This window comes from Oryctolagus cuniculus, chromosome 6, assembly GCF_051225735.1.
Source record: "Oryctolagus cuniculus isolate XC-2025 breed Fujian yellow rabbit chromosome 6, ASM5122573v1, whole genome shotgun sequence".
NCBI classification, from domain to species: Eukaryota; Metazoa; Chordata; class Mammalia; order Lagomorpha; family Leporidae; genus Oryctolagus; species Oryctolagus cuniculus.
In genome coordinates, this window is record NC_142872.1 from 150645282 (window position 1) to 150666643 (window position 21362).

Sequence of the window (21362 nt, forward strand, 5' to 3'; positions counted from 1 at the left end):
TTCCTGCTAAGATGCACCCTGGGAGACAGCTGGCGATGGCCTGGGTCCCCGCCTCCACATGGGAGATCTGAATGGAGTTCCTGGGTCCTGACCTTGGCCTGGTCCAGCCCTGGCTATTATAGGCTCTCGGTCTCTGAGCCTTTCAAATAAATATAAACAAAAAATTTAAAACAGAGCAACCCGTAACCTCTCAGTGGCCTAGGACTTCTCTTAGCACTGGCCAGTGAGGAACTGCCTGCCAGCCCCCAAAGTGTCTTGAGAATCTGTGAAGCCAGACACAAACAGGAACCGTGCAGCCCCAACCCCAGGGGGAGCCCTCTCCCCCTCACCCCCTCTCCCCAGGAGGAGGGACCCCTGACATACAGCTTGTTACACAGGTCAAACTGCTGACTGCACTCACCTGGTCACAAGTGTAAAAGATCAGAGAGAGACATAAATACACGGTTCCCAGGCTCTTAACTACCACGTACACCAAATATGAGAGGAGTCTTCCCTCCCCTCCTCCCCATGCCACACCGTGCTGGGAATCTCTTGCCAAAGCTGATCTGTTTCGGCCCCACTTCCCTCTCCCCGACGCCGACCTCCAAGAGTTCTGGGGCCTTCGGAGGTGTACCCCCATCTCTCGCCCTCCTTTCATACAGTTGGGTGGCTGCAGACCCCGAATGACCCGTGAGCCCCAGCATTCTCACCACAGCTAATCCGTGTCTGGGCACACACTCTTGCCACCCCACGAGTCAGCCGGAGGATGAGCAGCAGAACCAAAGGGTGAAGGGCTCAGCTCTGAAAAAAGTGGCTTCAAAGCCCAGCTCCCTCATTTGCTGGCCGTGTGGCCTTTGCTTAGACTCCAATGCTGATGGTTGAAAATAGGTATGCCAACTGCTGGTTGTTGTGTTTTTGTTTTTGTTTTCCATCTTTGTCACATAAATCACAACCAAACTACATCATCTAGGAATTCCAGTTTGGGCTACTTGTGAAATTTTTGTCTCCAACCTTACTACTGACTCATTCATACTTAATCTGTTGACAATCTGTGTGTGTGTGTGTGTGTGTGTGTGTGTATGAGAGAGAGAGAAGGAGAGAGAGAGCAATTTACATTTATCATCTCTAAGCATTCCACTTATTTTGAAAACAATTTTTTTTTTTTAAATTATGCTTTAGAAAGGCAGAATGACAGAGAAGAAACGGAGAAAGAGATCCTCCATCCGCTGGTTCACTCCCCAAATTGCCTCAATGGCTGGGGCTGGGCCGGGCTGAAACCAGGAGCCCGGAACTCTGTCCAGGTCTGTCACACGGATGGCAGGGGTCCAAGTACCTGGGCCATCACCTGCTGCTTTCCCAAACGTATTAGCAGGGAGCTGGATCTGAAGCAGAGTAGCCAGCAGCTTGATACTGGCTGCCAGCATTGCAAGTGGCAGATTAGGGGCCAGCACTGTGGCGCGGCAGGTGAAGCCCTCATCTATGCTGTTGGCGTCCCTTATGGGTACCAGTTCATGTCCCAGCTGCTCCACTTCTGATCTGGCTGCCTGCTGATGGCATGAGAAAAGCAGCAGAAAGTGGCCCAAGAGTTTGGGTCTCTGCCACTCACATGGAGACCTGTAAGAAGCTCTTGGCTCCTGGCTTTAGCCTGGCCCAGCGCTGGCCATTGCATCCATCTGGAGAGTCAGATGGAAGACTGCTCTCTGGCTGATTCTCTCTCTCTTTCAAAATAAATAAGTTTTTTTTTTTTTTAAGTGGCAGAATATCCCATTGCACCACAACGGCAGCACCAAAACAACAAATCTTGGTTTTCATACCCCTATTCCAAAGGTTTACGAACCTCGTGATTAAGTTAATTCATGACTGTAACTGAATACACAGCCCTGGGCCAGCGCACACAACCGAGTGTTGGTTAAGCCTACAACTCAGGTAGGAGAAGTGTGTGCACATAGCTGGGTCTTCAAAGAGCTTACAGGAATGTGTACGATGAAAACAAACTGTGCATGGATTTCAAAATGTTTTGCAGCAAAATAAACTTACCGTCTCGTTCTATTTTTCCACAAACCTTCAGCCATGCCCTTGAACTAGAGAGAAACTCCCCAGCTGTGAGCTTACTAAAGGCAGGTGTTGATATATTTTATAGAGAAAATAAGAACACTGCTTGTATCAGTGGGCCAATTAAGCAGAGCTTTTATGTAGCAATAACCAGCCAGGAACAACACGAAGGCAGAGGCCAGGGTAATTAATTCTGGCCAGGCCAAAGCGCCCCTCCATACGATGCCTCAGCCACTGAATAATAACCCTCAGCCCTCCCACGTCTAATATCGCCTTCTCCTCGGAGCCAGCGCATCAGTACACAGAAAGCAAATTAACAGCGCAGAAGGCCGGAAGTACTGCTTCTGCCTGAGCAACTCAGAAGACCAAAGGCCCAGAGGAGGGCTGGGGGACCTGCTGCTGGCAAGCTCCCACGTCCACAGAGTGGATTTGATGGAACTCCAAGCTGTGGTGCCCAGAGGCTCAGGGAAAGCCAACTCCAGACAGCCTCCACCCCTTTGTCCTTACCCCTTCCAAACAACCCAGCAGCTGCCCTTGGGTAATCAGCTTTCAAAGGTGTTCCTGGCCCTACACCTCCCTTGGCTGCTGGCTCTTGTATATTGCAAAGCTCAAAACAGCTGCTTCCCCAACTTCCTTCCAGCCAAGAACAAAAAAGGAAAACTCCTTAGGCCTGGAGCCAGCGCTCGGGCACTCAGGATCACTTCAGCAATGGTCAGTGGCAGGCCGTCACAGTTCAGTTTCAGCCTATGAGAAAGCAGCCTCTCTCTCGTCTTCCTCAAGCCCCCATTCTCACTGAGCCCGCAAGTCTTAAAATCTCAGGTGTCTTCACCTTCACGCTGGCTGGAGGACTGCTTGCGCCCTGCATCGCAGAAGTCGCCTCAGCGTGATCAGCTGCCACGCTGGCTGGGCTGGGCTGGCAGGGGCTGGCATCGCCATCTGCCGCCCTCGGGGATGCCTGGAGGCGGCACTCGCCACGCAGCACACAGCTCTGCACACACGTGAGAGCACAGGCGAGCGAGCAAGCGAGTGTCAGACTGGACCAGCACGCCGAGCGCCCTCCTTCTGCAGTCTCGCTGGCACATTTGGGACGGTCCAGCATCTTTGAAAGCGAGAGTAAACGTGTTTTAAAATGGTATGTGAGTGTGGGCCTGAATCGTAATAAAGAAAGGAGGGAGCACGATTCTTAGGCCTGGAGAAACGCACCAGAGATGCTCTAGCTCAGACAGACCCGGCTTTACCCACAGCTTCAGTCCAGCGGGCAAAGCTCTGGAGGCCGTTAGCTGGACAACTATCACCAGACCAACAAGCAATGAGCAGTAAGGAGCCCTCAGGTGCCAGACCTCAGCTGGGGGTGGGCACACCTGCCAGAAGTGCTCTAGACCCCCAGGGGGTCCCCACATTGGATGAGAGACAGGATAGCACTTCTGTACTCAAAGATCTGGGAAATGCTACCTTGGTCTCACTGCTATGTCACGTCGTAACACGGCCCCCTGGTGGAATGTCCATCTCATCTCACATTGAAAATGACAGGTGCTTGGGCCTGCGCCATGGTGCAGTAGGTTAATCCTCCGCCTGTGGTGCCGGCATCCCATAGGGGTGCCGGTTCTAGTCCCGGCTGCTCCTCTTCTAGTCCAGCTCTCTGCTGTGGCCTGGAAAAGTAGTGGAAGATGGCCCAGGTGTTTGAGTCCCTGCACCCGCATGGGAGACCCAGAGGAAGCTCCTGGCTCCTGGCTTTGGATCGGCGCAGCACTGGCCGTAGTGGCCATTTGGGGAGTGAACCAATGGAAGCAAGACCTTTCTCTCTGTCTCTCCCTCTCACTGTCTGTAGCTCTACTTCTCAAATACATAAAATCTTTAAAAAAAAAAAAAAATGGCAGGTGCTCACAGCAACCTTGGAGCTAAAAGTCCCGTAGAAAACACAGGGAGCCACAAGGCAGCAGTTCCTTGCTGTCTGGCGTCGCAGCCTGGCCTCGGTGAGCAGGTGAGCTGCTCGGGACTCCAGGCTCACTGTTGTTTCTCTTGTTCAGGGAACTCATCCGTGTTCATCAGCTGTGCCTTGGTGAGACAGCTGGTTCCTATCGGGGACTATCGCCTGCACTGAAGGTCAAAGTGGGCTCTCAGGATTTTTTTTTTTTTTTTTTTGACAGGCAGAGTGGACAGTGAGAGAGAGAGACAGAGAGAAAGGTCTTCCTTTGCCGTTGGTTCACCCTCCAATGGCCGCCGTGGCCGGCGCACTGCAGCCGGCGCACCGCGCTGATCCGATGGCAGGAGCCAGGAGCCAGGTGCTTTTCCTGGTCTCCCATGGGGTGCAGGGCCCAAGCACCTGGGCCATCCTCCACTGCACTCCCGGGCCACAGCAGAGAGCTGGCCTGGAAGAGGGGCAGCCGGGACAGAATCTGGCGCCCCAACCAGGACTAGAACCTGGTGTGCCGGCGCCGCTAGGCGGAGGATTAGCCTAGTGAGCCGCGGCGCCGGCAAGCTCTCAGAATATTAAGAACGTCAAACACACACTCAATGCTTCTTCCGGCTCCATCAGCACTTTATTTTTACCCTTAGGCATGGACAGAGGGACAACCAGGCGAAGGTGGCATTATCTGATGCCCTCTATTTGTTCAACTACAGAGAGGGGAAGGAGAAGTAACAGCTCCCGGTATTACAAGGTGCACAGAGATCGCAGGCCATCCTGTCTCTGTTCACTATACCCTGCTCACCCTGAAGTCACTGAACATCTTCCTGTTTCCCACATTAGCTCTGAAAACAACTTCAAACCCTCTGCAACGTTTGTGTGTGTGCCATAGAGATCACGAAATATCCTTACAAGAAACACAATCAGATTTCAAGGAAACAGACAAGAAATACGCATGCTGCTTCCACTCACAGAGATTCCATAGAACAAAAGTCAAACCCTTGTAAGAGATTTTCAAAAATAAACCCCGAGAGCCCCCAACAAGGGAAGCGCAACTTGCCTTCTACAACAAGGGCAATCCTGACACCCAGGGCCATCTTCAAGGAAGAGAAACGTGTGTGGGATTAACTGCTCCAAAAGAACTGTTCTAGGCAGCTGTTGTGCATGGCTGGGTAGCTACTGGACAGGCTGGCTGGTGTTTATGTGCAGCTAAGACTGGGCTTTCGGCAAATGTGGGGCAGGGTCGGCCGCGCGCTGCAGGACGGTGCCATCGGCCCCACGCTCGGGGTGGAAGCTACTGCACACTGTTCCCAGACGACAATCTTGCAGCCAATCTCCCACTTCTCTGTCTCTCCCGCTTCACAACTTTTCAAACAGCAGAGGAAACAAAACCACACACAATCCTACCACCATCTGGTGCCTTCCAACCAGCAAGCACGGGAGATGTTGGCGTGCGCAGCACTGGCAGCCATAGAGACCAATATTCCACTTTCTTTGTTGCTGTTTTAAAAGCAAAGCGAGAATAGTAATAGGGAAACACAGAAACATGGACACACTCCCACGGGGGGGAAAACCATGTCAGGAGCAAACATATTGCAATAGGATGTTTTCCTGCCTTCATTCCTGAAGGGAACGGGGCCTGGTTGCAAAGCCCTGGGGAGTAACACCCAGGAAATGCCGACTGGCTCGCCGACATCTGCCACCGTGAATTCCCACTGCGATGGTCTGCCTCTGCCACATGGGTACAGGAAGAGGCTCCCGTTGGAGCTGAGCTTGACTTGGGGCTGCCGACTCATGCCAGCAAAGCAGATGTGGCCTGATGCTTAAGCCGTGTGTGTTTCCTTCTTTCTCAGAATGTAACTGACACACAGTAGCCAAGTAGGGGCCGGCAGACAATTCAGAAGGTGGCCGGATGGGTATTTTGACCAGAATACAGAGTCAAGTGTTTGGGTGACCAGAGTAAAGAGCCGCCATACCCATTGCCCCCAAAAGTATGCCGCTACACTGGGACCCCACAGTGCGAGCCAGTGTGTGGCCTCGAGCCGGCCTCTTGCTCTGCTTCCACTGGTGACCAGATCTCCTGTGACACACGGCAACCCTTCCAGCTTCTCACCCCTAGACTCAGCTTGCACTCGTGTGTTACTGGCCCACTTTAAGCGGTTTCTGTACATCTCTGAACTACGCCATAGTATGCTGAGTTTATCATCGTTCAAGAAGCAATCTTGCTGTTTTCCAAGGTAGCAGGAATTGCTATCAGTGCTTGCAATGGGACAGACCCTTGCAGGATAAATCTCAAGCATTCCACATATAGCTATCCTAAAGTAGAGATCGTCATCCTCGTCCTACAGACTTGCCCAAGATCACACAGAATTCAAGAGTTGAATCCAGGGCTGATCCACGGTTAGGCCTGTCACTCCGTTCTTGGGGACATGTCACTGGTGCCAATACCTACCACTGAGAGAAATTGGTGGCATATGGGTAGTTATCAATTTTCTTCCTCCACCCCCATCCTTTAACGAAGGGAAAATAATAGCTTTCCACTCGGTTTTCTGTGTTCATCAGTCAGATCCAAACCTCATCTTGGCTACTTGCTTGCTAGACTATGTATGGACTGGCTAGTCTGCATTCAAGGCCCTGGGGCAAGGATGAACAGGCCAGGCTTCTGCATCGGTCACCCCCGCCTGCTTCCTGTGGTGGGGGCCACTGCTAATCACACAGACGACCCTTCCCCAAATCACCTTTCCAGCCACTCACTCCTCTGCAGCCCACCCCAGCAGGGAGCATCTGTGGTAGAGCCCCAGGGACAGCCTCACATCCAGCTTAGCTGAACCCAGGATGCCTTCGTTTTCTAGAAGCATGGACCCAAGCAGGCTTGGACACATCCGGTCCTGTTGTCACTAACAACAGGGTCGCTGGGTGACTTCATCATTGTGCACACATCACAAAGTGCACTCACACAAACGAGGCCATTAACCCTTAGGGGGCTGTGGACATACACACGGCTTGTTGTTGACCAATACGTCACTACGTGGCACACAGCTGTACTCTCTTCTCTTCCTCCTCCATTTCTATCTCAAAAGCCAAATGGTTTATTTGTTTTGTAAGATTTATTTTTCTTTTATTTGAAAGGCAGAGTTACAGTGGCAGGGGCGGGAGGCAGGAAGAGATATCTTTCATGCACTGGTTCACTCCCCAAATGGCTGAGGCTGGGCCAGGCCAAAGGCAGGAGCTGAAAGCTTCTTTCGGGTCTCCCACATGAGTGCAGAGGCCCAAGAACCTGGGCCATCCTCTGCTGCTTTCACAGGTGCAGTAGCAGGGAGTTGAATTGGGAGTGGAGCAGTTGGGTCTTGAACTGGCACTCATATATGGGATACTGGTGTCAAAGGCGGAGGCTTAACCTGCTACACCACAACGCCAGCTCCGCCAAATGGGTTTCTGAATGAAAGTCTGGATGGCTTCTGCACCAAGCAGAGGTAAAAGAACAACTCAATCTCTGACCTTGAAGCAGTAGAGAAAAGGCTGGCTTTCATGAACAAACAGAGCAGGGAGAAGGCTCCAGCAGGTTCACACAGCAGCACCAGGACTCAGCCAGAGTCCCTGAATCCCTACAAGCAAGGCAAGCCCAGTCCTCTAGCTGCTCTGTGTAAAACAAGGGCATAACCAGCTTTGGTTTCTAGCTCCCAAACTGAGCTTCAAGTCAAGCAGTAATAATATGCACATTTTTAAAACAGATTATTTATTTACTTGAAAGGTGAACTTATAAGAGGGTGAGACAGAAAGAGAGGTATTCCATCCACTGGTTCACTCCCCAGATGGTTGTAATGGCCAGGCCTTGGCCAGGCTGAAGCCAGGAAGAAGGAGCTTCATCCGGGTCTCCTGCAGGGATGGCAGGGGCCCAAACATGCGGGCCATCTTCTGCTGCTTTTCCCTATCAGCAGGGAACTAGATCAAAGTGGAGCAGCTGGTGCATGAACCAGTGCCCATATGGAATGTCGGCATCACATGCAGCGGCTTTACCTGCTTTGCCACAATGCGCCCCAGTAACATAGATTTTAAAACTACTCTCAGGCTGGGTGTTGAGGTACAGCAGTCAAGACAACCCTTAGGATGCCCGCATGCCTTGTGGGCATGCCTGGTTCAAGTCCTAACTCCTCTAATCCAGCTTCCTTAAAAATGTGAACCCTGGGAAGCAGCAGGTAATGGCTCAAACACATGGATCTCTGCCACCTATGTAGGAGAAGTGGGTTCCAGCCACCCACATGGGAGACCCAGATGGAGTTTGGGCTCCCAGCTTTGACCTGGCCCAGCCTTAGCTGTTGTGGGTATCTGAGAAATGAACCAGCAGATAGAAGATCTCTATTTCTCTGTCACTCTACCTTTCAAATACATAAAAATCCATACATTAAGCTTAGAAAAGAAAACCCGACTGTTCTTGGTCTTTCTATAAGCCTCATTACTACTCAGGCTGACTTAACCATTCAGAGTCCTTTGCTTTCAATGACAATTATATCAAGTCTGGTAAAACCGATCCCAGGTTAACAGTTACATTATTCATTTCTAGAGAAATGGGGTATAATTACTATTTTACAAAGAAATTTTTTCATTAAATAAGACCTTACAAAACTTGGTTGGGAAAATACAGAGTCCCAGGTGATCAGAAGCCACCGCTATGAGTGGCAGAGAAAATATGCAGCTTTTAAATTCTCCCAGCTTTGAGTTTCCATGAAAATGGGACACAATTCCCACCACCAGATGACCCCTTGAGGTTAAACTAAACTGGATCCCCCTAAGAGCTGGTCACACAATAGGATGCAAACTGTTTACTGGATGGTCTGGGTTACCCTTCCTCCTGCATCCTGTTCCTCCTCACACCCATTATAGCAACTGTTCTTCTCAAAGAATGCAAAAAAGGAATGCAAAAAAGGAAACCAGCCAGGAACAAATGGTTTAATCCTGACTGCTGGCTCTGTCATCAAAGGGGACAATGGGATTGCAAGACCAAGGGGTTGGCGATGGGTCCCATGGGTATGCAGGACCCAGCATAGCATGATGGCCCTCCTTGTTCTATTCAAAGTTACCGTCCAGCCTCTGAGGACAAACTGGGCCAGATGTGTTGCCACTGTGCTTAGGTAGGAGTTGCCGATGGCTGTTCATTCCGTGGGCCTGGTGTTCTTCCCTCTGCCCTGGGAAATGATGAGTGTCCTAGTCTCATCCCTCAAGGGTCAGTGCGAAACACGGTCTCCAGGTGAGTTCTTCACAGACACAGGGAAGCAAGCGGGTTTGCCTGCCGGTTTCATTGTGATCAGGTGATAACGGATGCCTAGAGGACTACACTGTGGGTGCTGTGGCGGTTCTGCTTTGATGGAAGACCCGTGGTGGTTCTGCTTTGATGGAAGACCCAAGACCTACATCTGCTAGCACTGTCTGCCACGAAGGCAGGAGGGCAGGATGCACCCCCTGTATTTGCAACCCTGAGTCCAACATCTCAAAAGCAAAAAAGACGCAACCGCTCAAATCGTAACGTGCATGAGGATCACCAGAGAGCTGTGCTCACACGCTGATTCTAACCGAGGAGGCCCGGTAGGGCCGGAGATTTGGCCCCTCAGGATGCCGACCTGAGTGGAAGGGGCTAGAGTATTTCAGCAGCCAGTATGCCTTCCCCACCTGCCCGAGGACACCACCACCACAGAGACTCCCTGCCAGGTGAAATCCAGGTGGACCAGATGTCCTGGACTTGGAGGCGCGATGTGGGAGAGCTGTGGGCCTGCTTGTCCTGCTGCAGCCCCACAGACCACCAAGCTTCCCTGCCCTCCCGTCAGTCTCCCCTCCAAAACCAGGCTCGGTTGACCAGGTGGCCTCCTACCACTGAGCGAAACTGCAGCTCTGATCCACCACAGAAAAGAGCATTAGGCAACAGATGTGGCAGAGTAGCTCAAAAAAAAAAAAAAAAAAAAAAAAAAAAAAAAAAAAAAAAAAGAGTGAGGGTCAGACAGAATCCCTTGGTTCCCACTGGCCCTCTCCATGCCTGGAATGGTTAAGGAGCCTTAGAGCGACTCAGCAGGAAAGATGGGCGCTGATGAAGCTTCTCTCCTCTGGAAGCAGCACAGAGGCCTGCGAGATGCAAATCAGGATGGGAGAAGGGCGGGAGGGAAGCAAGGAGAGCCTGAGGGGGCCGGGTGCCACCGGCTCATGGCCTGCTTCCCACTGCTCATACATGTGCCACACGTGGTGTACTGGGCTTACTGCTTCGAGGGCCTATGTCCTCCACTCGCTGGCGACCTTGCAGGCAGCGACTATGTCCGAGCCATTCATGCATTTTCAGTGTCTGGCAAAGATGCATGACCCAGAAAAAGGCTGAATAGGTATTTGCAGATAAAGAGATGGGGAAAAGCAAAAAAAGAAAGAAAGAAAGAAACAAGAAAGAAAAAATTGGACAGTATCCTATATGGAGAGCAGACAGATCCTTCTAACATTCTGGCTGCAGAGCTAAATCTGAGGTCCCCAGAGAGGGCGATGAGAGCGTCTTCAAACGTACTGGGCTCAGCGTGGATGCCCTCCGCCTGGTGGTGTGAAGACAAAGACAGGAGTTTTTTTGCACAGGAGTTGCAGCCCCTAAAGCTGGGAGCTCCAGGAGGCCGGCTGGGTTTGAGCTTCAAGGTCACCTATAGAAAGAGCACACCCAACTCCTCAATCTAATTAAAGATATCTCAATCAATGCTTGGTTATCCTGCCTGCCTTTCAAATAAAAATTAAACATTTAAGCATCATTACCAGTAGAATAACGGTTCTTCCACATAAGAATATGCACAAAAATAAGTCAAACAAAAAAAAATCAAGTCTTTTAAGATATGGGGCTGAAAGAGACCTCAAACTTCCTCATAAGGATGGAACAGGACCATTCGAATGTTCCCAATATTAACATATTTTTTTAGAAGATAATTACTAAGAATCTCAGGAAGCTTCGGGTCTCCTTCTATGCTATTAGAAAAGCCTTTGCAAGCAAATCTGTTGCCATGACGACAGTCACTTGGCAGAATGTAAAGAAGGACAAGGGACCCACCAAATGGCATTCTCAACACTAAGCCCTGCGATTCCTTAAAGCCACTTTCCAAAGAACCTTCAGCTTCGAGCAGTTACAGAATCTAAAAGTTGCCTGGGACCTGAGGCGCAGCCCTGTTTATGAGCATGGCCTCGGAACTTCTCTATCTGCCGTGTCCAGCGGTCATCGGGGCTCAGCCAAACATCCACAGGGCCGGAGAACGTGCTCACCTGCAGCCTGAGGAAGACGGCAGCCCTGCTCAGAACCCTTGGGGTGCTGCGAGCAGAGGTCCAGGAAGGAAAGGCGTTCTTACTGGAAGAGCCTGTCTCGTTCCAAGCACAAAGTCGAGGCTTGGGCAATGCCTGCCATGTATCCAATGAAGCTAAACAAAATGAAAACAAGTCTTAAATAGAGAGCTGGTTTCTAATTCCAGCCATTCACTGCCACCTGGAAATTCATGACTGTCACTGCTACTCCAAATAGAAACAGCACCAGGGACTCTGGTGCTATTCAGTGAGACAAGTGGAAGGCTGCAGAGGGAAAAATATATATAATCTTATGCCTTGCATCTACATGCTATATAAATAACACACGTGCACGTGTGCACCCACACGGAAACCCACGGGGCAGCCCTCCAGCACGTGACTCTTACCAACTCCCTCTGCAGATCAACACTAAACATGACTTCACCCAAGGCCCTGCCCATCCAGTGCTTTTTTATTTGTTATGATTATTACTATATTTGACAAAGAGAGAGAGAAAACACATACTTCCATCCACTGGCTCATTTTCCAAATGCCCAAAATTGGTGGGACTGGCCCAGGGCTAAAGCTGGGAGCCCGGAACTCAATGCAGGTCTCACATGAGGGGCAGGAACTCAATTCCTTGAGCTGTTAACCGCTGCCTCCCAGGGAGGGAGTTACTGGCAGCGAAGCTGGAGCCAGGAGCCAGGAGCCAGAGCTAGGCATGGAATCCAGGTATTCTAACATAAAATGTAGGCATCTTAATAGCAGGCTAAATGCCCATCCCTCAGTTGTCTTCTGAGACAGACGCCAGCGGATCTGTAACTCACAGGGGAATATATGGAGATGGAGATTTGGAGAGGAGGAAAGAGGTGAGCTGGAGGGATTGCTGGCTGAGTACTTTGCATCCCCAAAGTGGGCAGAAGTGCAAAGGAACCCCACACCCGGGTGCTCAGGTGTGCTGCTGTGAGGCGCCTCCCATTTCCAGCTGTGCTGAACACACTCCTCCACTGTCCACGGACAGCTCCACCACGGTGAGGGGTGAGGTTCCTTTATGACAGGTGCACGTGCTGACCTCCACTGTTGTCCGTGAGAGAATACCCCAGAGCCCTTGGCTCCCTCCAATTCACCATACCCCTCAGCTTGTCACCCACTTTGCCATTTCCCAGATGGCCTTGGGCCATCATTGGCACCCTTCAATAGTCACCATGGGCTGATGCAGCACTACCTGGGACCCCCACCCAGAAGTAAGTTCAAAGGCTCATCTTCCAAGGGCCATAACTATTTAAAGAAATAACCTGTTTTTTCAGATTCTACTCTACTCAGTAACTTCTAAATACTTTCTATCATCCCAAAAGACGACTTTGGAGAAGTAAAAGGATCCACACGAACTACAGGGCTCTCCTGGACATGAGCAAGGCCAGCGGCTCACGTGTGCAGAAAGACCTGACTGCTCACAGGTGCCCCCCAGAACACAGTGCACACATACACCAGGAAGGCTCCCACTGCCCACCGGGCTCCTGGAGCGCTACAATGCAGCCTGCGCTGTCCCACCACGGGCCGTCAGGAACCCAGCACTCATTTAGGTAAGAACACAGCAAAAGCATCTTAACAGTACTTAATCAGCAAATGTAATAGTGTGTGAGGCAGGAATCTGCCCCTGGAGGAATTAGTATCGATTTGGAAAGCTTCCTACAGAGGTGATGTTTTCCCAATTCAAACCAACAGTGACAATGGAGGAAGAGAGAAAGCACGAAGAACAGGTTCTGACTACAAGGCAGAAGACAAAGGGTTTGGGGCCGGGGATCAGGAATAAACACGACTCCATTATAGAGAATGGGGCTGGGGCGCCGCACCCCCCACCAACCATGAGACTGGTAGCAGCTATTCCAGATGACCGCACACACAGGAAATGGCACGGGCAGGGGGGGGTCATTAGGCGAGAAGAGCTTTGCATTCATGTAAGTGGAGAGACAGTCTGCAGCCCGGGAGGTGCTGGTTTATTTCAAGAGACGATTACACGTTATTACAAAGCTGAAGCGGATCTTTCATCTACAAATCTTGACATCAAGGATATTCAAACAAGAACACAGGAAAAGCCATGGTATTTTAATAACTTCAAGTTTAAAGAGAGACAGAGACAGAGCAGACAGATGGACGGACAGTTGGACAGGAGTAAACCGAAGAACAGTAGCAGGTTTCATCTCCAGGAACTATGAGGCCACCTGACGCACACTGAACTGTATTCAGCCTACAAACAAGCATGCAAAGGCAGATGAAGAACTGTTATGTTGAAAACAAAATGGAACAAACTCAATTTTCCTACTTTTTAAGTGTCCAAGCCTGAGCCCCATCATAAACAGGGTAACCATCACCCCACCATAAATGTTCTAAAAGACAGGCAGGCAAATCTACGCAGGCTGGGAATTGCTGTTCTCACAAAGCAGGGCTTGGTGCTATTACAAGACGCGAACTCCAGGGGGCGCTTCTCAGCTCCGATTCCTGACCACCCTGAAGCTTTGCTTGTGTACTTAGACCCAAGCCCCTGGCTACACCATGACTCCGGGCAGCCCCACAAGGACCATCCAGCAGATGAGGAGCTAGACTCAGAGAGCAAAGGAAGCTGGGAGCAGCAGAGGTGAAGATGGGCCACCTGGAGCTGCGAAGCCTTAGCTACCGCTCCGGTTCTCCCTCCAGCCAATGGTATACTGACGCTTTGGGGGACACCTGCTCTGCATCTCCACTTCCTCACCCAACAGCACCTGCTTCCTCATGCCAGGAGCACTGAATGGGTCGATCCAGGAGGAATGTGAGTCCCAGGCCCCGTGTGCGGGGAGCCGTATGATCACGCAGTTAACATTAAATCCACAGACCCTGCCGCTGTCTTCATGTACACCGCTCCACACAACACAAGACTCTCGGCTGGTCTGGTTCTAGACAAACCTCCCACCTCGCAGCAAAATACACCTGCATTTTTTTCAAACACCAGAACTGCAGCAGAAATGTAAGGACTGGGAGGAGTCAAGCCCCTCAGGACTGCCATGTGCAGCTCCACGAGTTGTTCACCGCACACTTCCAGGGGAGAGCCATTCTCAGACAACTCCTAGGCACCCCAAGCCGAGCTCTCTACCCCACCAAATCCAGGATGAGATCGGAGTGGAACTAGCGGCTTGGCCACTCCCACCTCCTTGCTTCCCTCTGTTGGCAAACTATAAAATGTACTACTCCACTCTCGGCAAAGAGACGCTTCCTGCCCCAGACAGTTGCAGCAAAGAATGGGGGCGACGGCCAAATGCTGCTGAAACCCAGTTCAAATGGAGAGCAGGTGCCGTCACCAATGGCCCAGCACAGCCATAAAACATCACACACTGTACTCTCGGGTGGTCCAGATCTGAGGAGGATACTGTGGCACCATTTTCCTCTCCTTTCTGGGTGGATGGGATGGGTGCACTTCCTTTTCTGATGCAGACAGGGGGCATTTATCTTTGTCCCTGCTATGGGCGGGGGAACCCATCTCTGATTTCCAAGCCAACAGCGCGGCCACAGCTGACCTCAGCTTACCAAACAGGTGCATGTTCCAGGAGGCTACTGATACCTCAGTTGCTTGGGAAATGGGTGACTTTTGGCTTTGCTTTGTTTATCCCCAAAGAAAACAATGGCATGAGCAGTAGTTAAGTTCTCACACTAGGCTACACCTTAACCCACTTAGAAATGGTTCAGACGATATATGTTACACTATGTGTTTCATCACTATTACAAATCAGAATTTTTTTAGACAAAACTTAATGATCTCATCACAGCTTTGGTTCCTGCCCTGAGGATGGTTCTGGAGGAGATCCAGAATGAGCCTCCTCCTTCAGCCAGATCAGCCTGGAGGTCTGAGAACTGGCCACTCAGAACCACAGCAGGAACAGCTGAGGTCAATGCCCTTTTCCTGGTCAGCACCCACATGCTAAGGCAGCCTGGGCTCTGGACATCAATCTTCAATCTTCGTCTCTCCCATCCCCCACCCTCTCCTTTGCTGCCCTCAGAGGTCCTCATGGCTCAGGGCCACATCTGCCTTGCCCTGAACCAACCATGAAATCTCACCAGCCAAGCATCAGCACATCTGATTTGCATAGGCCATGACCTGCTGTGGCATCGGAGTGGGCTTCGGCACTAACATGGAAGCCTGCCCTGCCACCAGGTGCCCAGCAGAGCCTACGCTGGTCTGCGTGCCACGTGCTGGGAACCTGCCGGACGTCAGGGCACCGGCCTGGGCATCTGCACGTTTCCTGCACACGCTTGCGGCTGCTGCTCCTGCTGTGTCTGTCCTGTGTGCCTGTTTTAGGCAGGAAAACACCTCGCCGGCTTTGCTTTACAGCTGAAGCGCAGCCCACCAATATGCTTCAGTACACTCTGACGTCCTGCCATACGTCAGTGCCGGGGACGGGGGATACAAACACAGACACCACTGGCGGTGCAGCCCTCCAAGTCCCAGGTCTCAGGGGAGATCAGGTGCTTAAGAAACATGCATTCTGTGTGCCGTGGGTATGATGGACAGGGGTCACAAATGTAAACGCAGGGTGGGATCCTCTGGGACCCCTAATGTCCTCTAATCACTTCCCCTCTGACTCTGAAGTGACTTCTGCTGCAGGCAGGGAGTTAGACGGGATCCAACCAGCTGCAGTTTCCGCCAGGCCTGCATTGCAGCTCTGTCCCCTTACCTGTCAATCACCTCCTTGCCCAGGATACACCTGTGTCTCGTCCCAGCCCAGGAAGGAGGAGACGCCATGATGGCCACGTGGAAGTTAAAACTCCACACGGAGGTGCCGTGAAACCCCATGAAGCCTCCCGCATGCTCAGCTGCACCCCACGTGTATATTCACTTAGGGCACCGCACCCTATCTCGTCGAGGACTGGCAGCGTGGGCGGGGCCCTCCTTTGGCTCTTGGCCAGGCTTGGGGATCCTTCTCGGGCCTCTTCCCCTCTCTCTCCTCAGGAGCAACTCTCCGGCCCACGCGTGGTGGGTGTCTCTCCATGTGGGGTGGCCCACGCTCACATGTGAATGTCTATTCACTCTCTCTTTTAAATAAATCCTGCTCTCACTTGTATTTAGGCCTCTGCTCTGAACTCTTATCTCTGTGGGGGCCAGAACCTGGAATATAGCTTAAGATACACAGGCCTATGACACAACTTAGAACCCTGTCGGACAGAATCGGGGTGGAGCTAAGCCTTTCACTGCTTGAGAAGAAGGCCCTCGGCTGTGCACCTCTTGATCGCTTTTTCAAAATTTCCAGCTCCTTTAGAAAAACAGAGTGATTAGGAAACCATCAGACGCAATCCATACCTAAGGACTGGCATCTCATCTGAGGACTGGCATCTCATCCGACCCCTGGCCTGCCACAAAGCCTCGTGTTTTTCCAGTCGGGGTTATGTAACAAGAAGCAACCCAGCAGCTGGAAGCACTCTTGGGTCACAGACTGGGGGGGGGGGGGGGGTCCACCTTTGCCACACAGGAGCGTGTCACACTTCAACTCCACGCCTAATGTTCTTCCCAGAACCCATTCCCAGAAAACTGATGGCAAGAAAATGGTTTTCAGGGAGGCCAAAAGTCTTTTTTTTTTAATCCAAAAGCCACGAGCTCCTTCCAAGGTTGGGCAGGGTCCCTGTCTCATTTCCATTCCCCGGAGATAAAGCACCCACAAAGGAGCTGATGGAGCCAGCTGGGTCTCCGGGTTTCCTGTTCAGGCCCAAAGGCCACTGACTTCTCCCACTTACCTTGGCCAATCGATCATAAAAGTTCTAAAATCCAATTATTCTTTTTTTAAGACTTATTTATTCAAAAGGCAGAGTGACAGAGAGAAGGAGAGACAGAGACCTCCCTTCCTCTGGTTCACTCCTCAGATGAGATGTCTACAACAGCCAAGACTAGGCCAGGCTGAAACTGGGAGCCTTGAGCTCCAGCAGGGTCTCATCCGCGGGTGGTAGGGACCCAAGTACCTGGGCCCCCTCCCCGCCTCCCAGGCGCATCAGCAGGAAGATGGACTGGCAACGTGGCGTAGGCAGGACGCAAAGCAGGCCCTCTGGTATGGGACGTGAGTGCCCCAAACGGCGGCTCGACCTGCTGCGCCACAGTGCCTGACCCTGCTTCTTCTACTGCTGAGAAGAGAACTGGGGGAGCTGGGAGAGTTCGAGAAAAACCACCTGGTACTTCACTCGGGCTCTCATCCAAGCTAGAAATCTTCAAAAGTGCCACATTTTAAGCAGCAAAACCCTATTTTGATTGGAGGTGTTTCAGGGAAACAAAAGGGAGACAGGAGGGCTGGGGGCAGACTGTGGCTCCCCAGCCCCCGGCCCAGGCCCTAGGGTACCCCCAAGGGCTCACCTGGCTGACCACACCACTCAATCAGCACGGGCCCACAGTACAGCGACTACAACTTCAGAGACCCAAGAAAGGTCCCTTGGCAAAATCTGCTGTCACGTGTCCTCCTCCTCCCTTGGAGCAGCAGCCTGTACTGGGCAGTGCATACCCTGTGCTGCTGCTATCGCGTGCTGGGCACGATGACTGCTCCCAGCAGAGGCAGGGCCACCAGGCACTGGCACTGTGCTCCTTCCAACCTGCTGGCCTGGCCCTGTAGCCCTCCTCCCGTCCTGATTCCTTACGTGGCTTACACAGGTTTTCTCAGTCTTGGGTAACACTTTCTGTAACAAAATTCTCAAACTGCCTTTGTCACAGAGAGGGTAAGCAACCTGACCCGGGTCACACAGCAAGCTGATGAAATTGCTGAATTTCAGACAGGGTCGTGTGCCTTTAGAGCCCCTGTGCCTTCCATCGGACCCCACTGCTTCTCTAAGCTCAATCCCCAAGGCTGCTGGCCAGGCCTCAGTGGAAGCCAAGAACTGGACACCGACCTCCACGTGCCCAGTCTTCACAAGCAAACGGCCACGCTGCCAAAACACATTCTTCTGTTTCATGACATCCTGGCCTCCGTCCATGGCAGCGAGAGCAGCTGCTGCATGGTTCCATCTTATCACCAGACGGATGTCCAGTGATGACGTCAACGGGGTGTCTGTGCACCAACCGTCTGCAATCCGCAATGGGCAAGACAGATGTTGGGGCAGCTGCAGGAGCAGACCAGGTGGGCCTCGGAAGCCAAGGCTGAAGACAGCCAGGAGGAACAGGAGCCCGAGGCCGTCCGTTCCATCCCAAAGGGACAGCAAGGATGGGGCTCCCGCCTGCGCCTTCCAGACCAGGACCCTGTGGGCAGCACGAGAAACACGGGGCAAGACGGGCCTCTCCCAGACATAGGGGCAGAGACAGGGAGAGAGAATGAATGCAGAAGCGCCCACTCGGAGGCAGGCGGCCACGGCGTGAATGCCTTTCGCTCACCCTCCGCCTCCGTGCCCGAACGCAGTGCGACTCCGGACACGACGGCAGGAAGATCTAAGCCTGAAGCGCTTTGCTCCGTAGGACGGGGACAGATGTTTACCAGCTCCGCCCTCCTAACGTTGTCTCGCGTTCAGTTAACGGGAGGTGAGCAATATTCACGCAGGGAGGATGTCGTTCGAACTTACAGGGTTAACAGTCTAGCAGAGTTAACAGACAGGCAGGCAGGACAGCCGTGTTCTTGTACAGCCGAGAGTCTCCACGCCAGAGTCCTCAGAAACCGCCCACTCCCGTGGTCTGGGTGACGGGCATCCTGGGAACTCCCAAATGCCCCTTCTCTCCTTTGCTTGCCACGTGGCTTCCGTGCACGCCGTTCCCGCCACGGCGGCGGTGTCACACTTCTCGCTGACTTCCGTGAACCTGCGAGACCTTCTGGTCTCACCCGGAATGCACAGCATTCCCCGAACTCTGTCCCCATCCCCACCGTCACAACATGCTGCCCTGGTCTCTCTACTCTGTCCCCTTCTCCAAGAGTAAGCTTCTGGCCAGCAGGGGCCCCTGCCCCTCGCCCAGCGCCTGGCATGAGGCAGCACTCAGAAAATCTGGAACACGGGCAGTTACCAGGGGAGAACGCATGTGACTGCACAAAACAGATCTGCTTGATCCTTTCAGACTTGTGAAGGAAAATAAGGGTTTTTTTTTGAGCTCGCTAGCTGGCTAGACAGCATGGAATTCACACTCCTGGAACTCAAGACCTGCAAGGTCACACGGCCGGACAGCTGCTTAATGCAGGAAACACGTGTCTGGGGCTGCTGTCACCCTGCAGGCGCTCGCCATGGAGGGTCACCGGCCACCGACTGTTCTGCAGCCGAAGGACAACCGGGCGCACACACACACACACACACACACACACACACACGACAGCGGGCTTTGTCCCTCCCACTGCTTTAACTTTCTTCAGCTCCTCATTGCCGAGTTAGGGCTTCAGGCTGGGCAGTTTTGTCCTTGCAAAGTGGAACGCAGCAGTCTTCTAAAAGGAAGAGTTTTTTAGAACTCTCTAGAAAGCCAGCGGCATCTGTGGAGGGCATCTGACCGACTCTGAACTCCCAAGGGTGCCTAAGCCAGGCCACGCCAGGCAGCAGCGGACTCACAATGCATTTCACAGCAGGCCTCTTACCAACACAAACCCAGTGTCCACCACACGCCTTGGCTTCCCAGGGCTCCAAGTCCTCCCTTCCCAAAGTCCCGTCAAGGGAAGAGCACAGGCCAGAGCCACCTAAAAAGCCATTAAGCCAACTGATTTCATTACTAGAGTAATAAAGCTAGCACACACATACACACACACGCAATCTGAGGATGGACGTCACAGCCCACTTGTTAATACAGCAATGACGCTCCAGGGAGGAAAAGCCAAAAAACCAAAAAACAGGAGAATTTTAAAACACTCTTTCTTCTTCCTGCATGAAAAATTAAACTAAACCGCAGCACGATGGAATTTCAATGCCTCCCGGCCTCTGACGGAGCCGACGAAACAGTATCCTAACGTTGCAGTGCAATTCCTTCCACTGTACAAGACGGTCTTCGCTCACAGGCCAGCCTCGCCCTCATTCCAGCCCCTTCCTGGCATCCCTCTGCCAAATCAAGAGCACAGAAGGCCAGAAAAACAGCCCAGTGTCGCCGAACACCTGGGATCCCTCGCTCCCCGCAAAGGCGACCTCTACCACTGCTGCCTTCCCACAGGTCCCTGTCTTCCCCAGTCCCCAACCCCAAGCCACACGGGGACGAAATCAACAGGGCCACTGAAATCCCCGTGACTCTGACCTTTAAATGTTTAACCAGGGATCTATTTTTTAAGGGCCAGCTAGAAAGGCAGGTGATTAGCTTTCAACATGAGTCACAATATTCCGCAGTGAAATATTTCAATTAAATATTTAATGGCCTCAGGTTTTGTTTGAGACACTGCTAATGACAGTGGCCTTGTAAGCCCCAGCTGGGGTCTCAGGCGTGAAGCAGGGGTCAGCCCCCCAGAAGGGCGAGTGACCCAGGGGGCAGGTGGTCTGGCAGCAAACACGGGGCCCTGTCTCTACACCCGCCAGGGGCAAGGCCCCGATTCCGTCAGCTTTCCAGAGGGCACCCTAGTAATCCTCAGGGAGTTGTAAACAGCCTCCAGTGGGGTCTGAGCTTTTGAAGTGGATGTGTTGGTTTGGGCTTGGTTTTGTTTCTCGTGGGTGATGTGTGTGTTACCATGAGCTGGTCTCACTGTCTCAGTTAGGAGGCCCCTGGCTGGCGAGGGGATAAAGGAATTGTGATATGTGTGTGCGCCTGCACACATATACACACACGAGGATACTAGCCAGCCCTGGAACACAGAGAAGGGCAGGCATTTGGCCTAGCAGTTGAGACGCTGCTTGGGACACCCGCACCTTATACTGAAATACTTGGATTGGAGGCCTGGTTCTGCTCCCAATTCCAGCTTCCTGCTAATGCAGACCCTGGGAGGCAGCAGCTGATGGCTCAAGTCACTGGGCCCCTGCCACTCATGTGGGAGACCTGGATTGAATCCCCGGCTCCCAGCTTTGGCCTGGCTGTTGCAGGCGTTTGGGAGTGGGGGGTGAACCAGCGGATGGGAGATTTCTTCCTCCCTCTCTCTTTCTCAACTAAAATAAATTTTTAAAAAGTGATCCTACCAAAAAAAAAAAAAAAAAAAAAAAAAAAGAAGAAAGAAAGAAATTATCAATTCCCAACTTGACTCTCACTGGGATTAAACATGACAAT

At 52.1% G+C, this 21362-nt stretch overlaps 1 protein-coding gene across 12 annotated transcripts in view; it reads right to left on the reverse strand.

Moving 5' to 3' along the window:
• MTSS1 (MTSS I-BAR domain containing 1) overlaps nucleotides 1-21362 on the reverse strand; it is a 169048-nt gene that overhangs the window by 45545 nt on the left and 102141 nt on the right. For 2 of the 12 annotated variants that reach the window (XM_089336474.1, XM_089336471.1), the window contains exon 4: nucleotides 9801-9868. The exons of 9 other annotated variants lie outside the window; for them this stretch is intronic. The gene's annotated coding sequence lies outside the window, so the exon portion shown is untranslated. Of the gene's footprint in view, nucleotides 1-9800; nucleotides 9869-11206; nucleotides 11312-21362 lie in introns of those variants that run through there. One more of the 12 variants, XM_089336473.1, reaches the window with a different exon arrangement.